Below are 9,339 nucleotides of genomic sequence, written 5' to 3'. Positions count from 1 at the left end.
TCTCCAGGGATGTGCAGACTAGGTGGATTGGCCATGCTAAATTACCCCTAGTGTTAGGTAAGGGGTAAATGTAGGGGTATGGGTGGGTTGCGCGTCGGTGTGGACTTGTTGGGCCGAAGGGCCTGTTTCCGCACTGTAATCTAATCTAAACATCATGACATAGACAGAGAACACAGGAGGCTAACACCTTCAACATATTGTCTAGCTATCACCCATAGTTAACAGCTAACCCGAGAATGCATCTTTTTTAAAAAAAGGTTTTGTGATTTACACATGAAAGAAGTGAAATTATCAGTACATTCTAACAGATGAAAGGCTTAACAGGGAATAAATTTTTCAATGTATAATTTCAGTTACGTCACACTGTCAATTTTTGTTATAAATTCTGTGTGTTAGGATTGAGCCCTCCACTATCACTGATGAAGGAGCGTCGCTCCGAAAGCTAGTGTGCTTCCAATTAAACCTGTTGGACTATAACCTGGTGTTGTGTGATTTTTAACTTTGTACACGGCAGTCCAACACCAGCATCTCCAAATCATGCATGTTTAAAGTTAGTATAGTGTATGTGTGTTTAGACTATTAACTGGGTTTTGAAGGGTTTTAAAAATGAAGCCATCTTTTGGTATTGACGGTTCATTTTTTAAGGAGGGAGGTGTGTGTAATTTCACTGTGTAATTTTGTGAATAAATTTCTGTCTGGTTTTAAAAACCAGTAGTCAACCTAGCTAGCTCACTCTGGGTAATTCTCACTGTATACTCACCAAAACAAATTGCAAAGTTATGGTCTGGGTTGCCTGCTCAAGAATGTTTTGAGTGGTCTTGCCTAGTCCATAACACTATTTCTCCTGCTGCCAGAATACTCATCTGCCATTGGTTTAAAACCTTTTTCCAGGTCCTAATTGCATTCACCAGAATACTAGACACATCCCCATTTTGATAGAGCCCATCCTGACAAAATTGTTCCTTCTTACATGAAGTTTGGTCTGAATCAAACAACTTCCAGCACCTCATTCTGAACCATGTTTAATTCTTTAAACTGTTTGACTTTGTGCCAATAGACCTGCAGTTCAGAAAGCAATTTAGTTTAGATTATCACCTTGAAGGTTCTGCATTTTAATTTGGACTGTATGTCCTCATGCGCTCAGCAGATCAGTAGAATTTAACTCCTAGTCCTACTTATGCTATTAGTTGCCCGTGGGGACCACCACAACACGTGGATTCTCCATCTCCCACTGTCAAGATTTTAAAAATTTTTTAAAAATGATTTAATAGAATGTAGATTACACTGGTGAAAGCTATCCCAAATTGCCCTTGAGAATGTGGCGTGGGTAGCTTGCTTGAACTAATGTAATTTTGTTGGTGCAGATACACACTGCTGTTCGGAAGGGAGTTCCAGGACTTTGATCTAGAAACAGCAAAGGGATGGTGATGTCCCTCCAAATTATGATGGTATGTAGTTTAGAAGGTAACCTGCAGATGGTGCTGTCCTGCTATTTCTGCTGCCATTGTCCTTCTGGGTGGTAGATCAAAATCAAACAACACCAAGTTATAGTCCAATAGGTTTATTTGACTTTTGACCTTATCCACCCCAGTCCAACTCCAGCATCTCCACATCATAGGTAGTCGAGGTTACACATTTGAAAGGTGCTGTTGAAGGACCCTGAGTGAGTTACTGCAGTGTACTTGTGCACAGTACACACTGTCACTACTGAGTGTAACAGTAGGGGATGTGAAAATTGAAGGTGATGAAAAAGGTGCCAGTTAAGTGGGCTGCATTGTCCTAGATAGTGCTGAGCTTCTTGAGTGTTATTGGACTTGCACCCATTTAGGCAAATGAATTTAAACACACACTGGCTTATACTTTGTAGCTTGTGAACAGGTTTTGGGGAGTCAGAGACAAGTTGCTAGTTTGTCTCGAACTCTGCAGATGACTAAAAGGCTGAGAATGTCTGAACTCTCAGTTGTGTGAGTTGTCAAGGAAAAAAAGGCCTTAGAAGCCAAAACTGAGAAGAAGCAGTTAAATCAAACCTACAGATTTTTTAGGAAGGACTCTTTCTAGATTTTGAAGTAACTGTAAAGTGATGCTATTGGGAAATAGAGAGGATTTTGTGTTGTCATGTTTTGAAACTGTCAAACTTCCTTTTGTGTCATGAACTTCTGACTTATTGTTGCAATACAATCAAATCTGCAGCTGTTTGTGTTTTTGTTTTCCATAAAAGACTACTATGTTCTTAAGAAAAAAACGTGATCCATCAAGTTTGATTTCACTTGAGGATTTGACAGTCCAGTAGTAACATCAGCTGGAATCATAACAATAGTTCTGTTTATGTGGATCCAAGAAAATCAGGAGTGGTCCTCCTGACTCCACAGAAAACATGTGGTCTGTTCCAGTCAGGGTTGACTTAACTTCTTCCGTGGAACTAGCTACAAGCTGGCTTAAGGCATAGGTCAAACTCCCTCAAGTCCTGACTAACAAACTACGTTATGATGCTAGAAGGTAAACAAGTGCCTTTTTCAGATTAATATTTATAACTTAATTCGTACTTACAATGCACCATATTTTACAAAATGACCAAAATACATGGTAAAACGAGCAAGAATTGTAATGTTCGGGATAATTTACATTTTTAAAATTATTATTCATTCACAGGATGAGACCATCACTGACAAGGCTAGCATTTATTGCCCATTCGTAATTGTTAAGAGTCAACCACATTGCTGTGGGTCTGCAGTCACACATAGAGCAGACGAGACAAAATTGGCAGTTTCTTTCCCTGAAGGTCATTAGTGAACCAGATGGGTTTTTCCTGACAATTGATTCATGGTCATCATTAGACTCTTAATTCCAGATATTTATTGAATTCAAGCCGAGAGGTGAAAAATTTAAGGGGGATACATGCAGCAAGTACTTTACACAGAGGGTGGTAGGTGCCTGGAACATGTTGCCAGCAGAGGTAGTGGATGCAAGCACAGTAGATTATTTAAGATGTGTCTGGACAAATGCATGAGTAGGTGGGGAGCAGAGGGATCCAGATGCTTAGGAATTGGGCAATAGGTTTAGACAGTAGAATTGGATCGGCTCAGGCTTGGAGGGTTGAAGGGCCTGTTCCTGGGCTTTTAAAATTTTCTTTGTTCTTTGTTCAAAATCAACCACCTGCCATGGCAGGATCCAAACCCAGCTCCCCAGAGTCTCTGGATTAACAGGCCAGCAATAATACCACTAGGTTATCACCTCCCTACCTCACAGACTCTTACTGGAATAAATAGAATATGGTAATACACAGTACCTGTTAATGTAATAAATAAATAGAAACAATAAGGTAAATTATTTTTAATGATTATCGTTTGTCATATAGTGGGAATTAAAGCCCAGGTTTAAAATTTTTTGGGTTTTTATTTCCTCATATGTTCATGTTGCTATTTTATCTTTATTGCAGATTCTTTCTATAATTATATGTTCAGATATTTTGAGAATGCACTAATTGAATGATGTTTCAGATTGGAACTATAACAATCTAAATTATGGTGTTGGTTACTTATTTTACTCAGTGCAGTGTTAAGTTTTGTGTTTAGCTAAACGTTTGACTTCCTGTGGTTGCAGAACCTGGTGTCATGGAACTTTTAGAAAGCTTTGTCAACAAAACCTGTATTTTGTGAAGATTTTACACTTTTGTAGCAGATAAGTCATTGGCAGAACTTATGACAGTTGAAACATGCATTGACAGAAATTCAAATAGTCTCGCTATCAATTTATGTTTACCACTTACTGAGTCTACTTATGATCTGAATCTGCCATTTGCTCTCAGAAACCTACACTTCCTCCATCTTGTAAACGCAAACAGGAAATGTGTAACAGATTTAATAGTAATTCTTAGATGTTGAATAGATAAATTACTAGGAAACCAGCAAACTCTCAACACTTGGTAATTTCAACATATTAAAATGCAAAGGTCGAGGTAAAATGACAGTCATTTTAAAAATATTTTATAAATACTTTAATAGGTATGTCTAAGCTGATGTACAATTTTAATGGTTAAATATTACAGTTGCAAATTATGGACCCTCACTGCATAACTTTGTGCAGTTGAAGGCAATTTCAACTTTAGAACCATTGCAAATAAAACTATTGATCAAAGTAATTCTGTAACAATTTATAGGGAAGTCTTCAGAGGATGAGCAGCATAGTTTTTCTTATAGTGTTAAAAAATGTCGAAATAGTTTATTAAAATTACAAAGCATATTTGTAGCAACAGGAAAATAAATACTTAAATATTCTTTGCATTTTCCAATGTTACCTACTTGTGTTTGAGTCAACCACTCTGGTCAGTTGACACAAGGATGTTGAAATATAATTAGAAATAAAATTTCTGTCATCTCTTCTAAATACCCAAATTATAGTCCTTAATTTATTAAGTATAGGAATCTACAGGTGTAGACAGTTCAGATATTTTTCTCACATTTCAGAATAATTTCATAAGATGATCAGAACCACACTTGGTAGTATGTTTATCACTGTCAGAAAAATGCTTTCCTGTTTTATTTCTATAACGTTTTATTTACTTCTTGAAATATTGTTGCTTAAAAGACAGCATATGGGAACACTTTTTGAATTTATTGAATGACAGATATTAAGGAATGAACTGATCAGTTGGATTAAAAGAGTAGACTAATCTTTTCAGATCAGCAGGCTAATTGAGAACTAAAGAAACGTAATTCTCAATAGCTGTAACAGAGTTCTGTGACATTTTCTATTTTGTGCTGGCAGGCCACACAACTGCAAACTTTAAAACAATTACCCGACTTCTAGTTCTAGCTACCTCCAACAATCATCTTCAGCTGTGAGGACTGGTCTTTTCTTGAACCACAATTAACTTTGTCATGATCAACTCAGCTGTGGTCAGCAGACAAACAGCTGTATAAATATTCAGTCTTGTAACTATTAATATGCTCCGCTACTCTTAAATATAATAATCAGTGGAAGCAAAGAGCTTTTCTTGAAAGAAAAATTTTAGCAAGTTTCTTGAACAGCTGAGGGAGTTGAGCAGTATGATGCAAAGTGACAAACTGGCAACTTTTATGTATGCAGGTTGATATTGCATTCTAATCAACAATTTCAGGCTGACAGCTGAACAGTGATAGTTTGCTTATCCTGTCTAACTTGCTGTGAGCTACATCAAAAGCCAGAAGGGGTTCAGCAAAATAATTAAAACAAAAATGTTTGTTTCCTGTTGCCCTCAAACTCATACTAAACCTGTCTCCACAATTAAACATTGATCCTCCCTTGCCTTGGTCTTACTCTCCACTCTCAGCAATCATGATCGCTTTGGAAGCCCCTATCTCGCTACTTAGCTGTCTGGTGGACATTAGTTCCTAATGTCTGTCTTTTGTCATCTGAATTTCTTTCTTCCATCAAGCAAAGATTTTGACCAGGTCCATAAGTGTTTGAATCTAAAAACTTAATAGACATTTGGGAGCCAAAGGCTGGGATTTCATCATTGGCTTGGGAATTGTGAGTAGAGCCATTTTCTGATGTTGTATTCCCAAGTTTGCAATTGTAATTTTTTTCCAGGGAAGATAGGCAGACTGGGGTTAGTGCCATCGTATCTTGAAGCAGACTTAATTTGGGCATGGAGACAGACAGAAGCTAAAATCAGCAGATTAAAAGGCCCATCTATATTCAATGGCACACCAGTCTAGTTCTGTGATGGATGACTGCTTGGCCACCAGGCCCTCATAATTAATCCCAATTCCCCAGGCCCTCAATTCTCCAACATACACCAACTGGACTTGAACTCTACAAAAGCTCATGAAATGCTCCCGAATTAAACATAAAAATTGTTCAAATTCCAGTTGCAAAACCTGCTCTTTTGGAGTTCATAAAGCAGTATTTCATTGCAAACATCAAAGCAAAAAACTCTGGTATGAATGTGTGATGAAAAAATCTTTAAATCTTTTATGGCACATTGACAACTGGGAAGAAGGTTACTGGTAGACATCAAAAAAGATATAAAAACTGTCTAAAAGCAAAATGAAAAATAGGTGTCCTTCAGTAGGAATAATTTACTCAAAAGTATAAACTATGGTTTTGAAACAAAAACTCCTACTAAGATGTTCGTTGAATTTCTGATGCTGAATATAAACATCAGTTGAGTAAGTTTCATTTAAAAAATAGGACCTTCAAACTGGTGTATCCAGAATCCACTCTTTAATCTGTGAACAGTCATTCCTAGGATTCAACATTCATGAAAGAAAGAAACTGCAAGTAAATGAAATTTTGGGCATTCTCTTCAATGGTGAAGGACAAACATATCTAAAATGTTTTTGTGATGGTTTATTGGGTAATCCAGGAATATTTTATACTTTATTCTTTTATTCAACAATTTTTCTTTTTCTTCAGCTTTCCTGAAATATGTTTATGTTTCACCATGCAATCTCTACATCCAGAGAAACTGGACATTAATTTAAAAAGCTGCTTTGCTGAATATTTCTATCTACAAGAGCAACTTGAACTTCCTGTCACTGGCCACTTGTTAATTCTCCATTCCACTTTGACTCTGGTTCTGAACTATCTATACTTTACTCAAAGCTCAGCAACTCATCTCTCCATTCAACTATTCTATTTCCTTCATTCGCTTTAGACTCTAATTTGAAACCAATTACTGGTCAAATGAAGATGATTTTCATCACATGTAGGAAAGAGACAGGGAGCAGATTGGTTATTGAGATGCTGATTCTAATTTGGTACAGTGTTAGCAGGGGACCGAGGCTTCTGATCTTGACCTGTCATTTTTTTTCCATCAATCCCTTGGCCTACTGGAGCCTATTCTCTGTTTCCACTGAGGGAACTTGCTTCACTTATTCACATAGATGTCATGTCTCATATGGATCTTTCATTTCTCTAATGTATCTTCTTATGCCTCCTGCTACTATTTGCTGTTTTTACTTTAAATCACTTTAAAACTGCTCAATCATTTTTCTGCTCTTGTGTTTTCATTATCAAGCCCTAGTTGCCTTCAGACTCAACTATTTCAATGTTTGCCTGGCCAGCCTCCCACATTCTACCCTTTGTAAACTTGAACTGATCTCAAACTCAACTCTCAGACCCAAATCCTGTACACCCATCAACTCTGTTAGCTGACTAATATCAGCTTTGGGTTACATCCTTGTATTAATACCAATTACCTAACCCTACTCTATCATTGTTATCTGCTCCAGCCAGATAAACCTTTATGATCTCTGTGCACCTTCAGTTATGGCTTCCTGTACACCCTTGATACTCATGCCTAACAATTGATGGTGTGCCTATAATGGATAATCCCCATTCTCTGAAATTCTCTCCAACGTCTTTCTTGATCTTTACCTTCCTTTCATCACTAGTTAATATCTTAATTACTTTAAAGAAACATTTACAGTTACCCTAAAATCTCTCTCTGGTTCGGTGTCTTATTTTAATTATTAACTCATACAATAGCTCAGGAATTTTTGTGACATCAAAACACTATGTTATTGCAAATAGTTATTCTGTTTCTCTTCCTGATTTGCCTTGCTTTATTTCTCCTCAGTAATTTGTTTGTAACATCTTCTAGTTCTGATGATGGGTTATGCTTGAAACATTGTCTTTGATTTTTTTTATCATGGCTACAAAGATGTCAGCAAACTGTACCAACGGTCTTCTCCTTCCCAAATACACACAGTATTTGTGTGGATGATTTGCTTGGATGAAAATATCAAGTAAATAACTTATGACTGAGATGGCAGAATAGTATTCTGAAATGCAATGTGATGCATGTGTGGCAAAAATCTATGGACAGTATCTAGTGATCTATACCACATAGTGTGCAACATATTTGAAGAGTATATCAGTTATGAGCTGGATATAATCTTAAAAGTTTTAAAATTAAGATGAAAGATTGTTACAATACAGAAAAGTGAAACTGATGTGAGCACCAGAGGGAGCAACTGTGCAAAGTTGTTAATAGTACAAGGATTATGCATCATCATTCGCTGTACAAAGACTGCATTGTATCACTGTTTATGCATGAAACATGCTCTGTATCTGACACTGAACCAGTAACTTTGCATGTTCATATTTCTGCTGATCTTTTATAATCTGCCACTAGGGATTGCATCTTGATGTGGTGAAAAAGCTGGGTTGCTTTGATGGTACTGAGCTGTGTTGTCATCAATCTCCTGGATCTCCTGGTGAGGAATTGTATCATGGGACAAACCCTGAGGTAAGTTTATTCTGGACTTGGAAACTTAAGCACCAACGAGGATAATTTTGATCTGCTGAGACACTAAATAATGAATTAACTGGTGATTTCTAAGTCCAAAACAAAATGCTAGAAATGTTTCACATGCTGGAAATCTAAAGAAAATGTTAAAAACTATGAAAGTACTCAACAGGTCTGGCATCACCTACCTGAAACATCAACTCAGTATCACTCAGTAAAACAGAAGATGTCGAAATACTCAACAGGTCAAACTTCATGTGCAGAAAGTGATACTGACTTGATGTTTCACATTGATGATACCAGACCTGTTGAGTATTTTGACATCTTCTGTTTTATTTCTGATAACCTATGAATCCGATTGTAACTGTGTTTTGTTTCTGTATTGGTCCTGTATTTACAGAGAATCTACGAACCATGCATTGTGATCCATTATGTACTGTATCTGTGTGTAACTGATAATCACAGGATTCACCTCCTATGGTGACTGGTTCATGACGATCATTAATTATGTCTTAAAGTTATCTTCTAAGTGTGTTCAACCCATAAGAAACATTATAGAGTCAGTGGGTGAATGGTTATAGCTATAACATTAGTATCCTTTATTGTGTGTGGATGTTGGCATGCAGTGCTGAACATAAGACACAAATAAAATATCTTAACAATGGTTAGATGAGGGGAATCCAAGATGGCGGCGTCCTGTTAGGATTGCGTTTAGAGTCATAGAGTCATTGAGATGTACAGCATGGAAACAGACCCTTCGGTCCAACCCGTCCATGCCGACCAGATATCCAAACCCAATCTAGTCCCACCTGCCAGCACCCGGCCCATATCCCTCCAAACCCTTCCTATTCATGTACCCATCCAAATGCCTCTTAAATGTTGCAATTGTACCAGCCTCCACCACATCCTCTGGCAGCTCTTTCCATACACATGCCACCCTCTGCGTGAAAAAGCTGCCTCTTAGGTCCCTTTTATATCTTTCCCCTCTCACCCTAAATCTATGCCCTCTAGTTCTGGACTCCCCAATCCCAGGGAAAAGACTTTGTCTATTTATCCTATCCATGCCCCTCATAATTTTGTAAACCTCTATAAGGTCACCCCTCAGC

Source organism: Chiloscyllium plagiosum, chromosome 7, assembly GCF_004010195.1.
Source record: "Chiloscyllium plagiosum isolate BGI_BamShark_2017 chromosome 7, ASM401019v2, whole genome shotgun sequence".
NCBI classification, from domain to species: Eukaryota; Metazoa; Chordata; class Chondrichthyes; order Orectolobiformes; family Hemiscylliidae; genus Chiloscyllium; species Chiloscyllium plagiosum.
Note: the sequence above shows the minus strand (reverse complement) of the source record.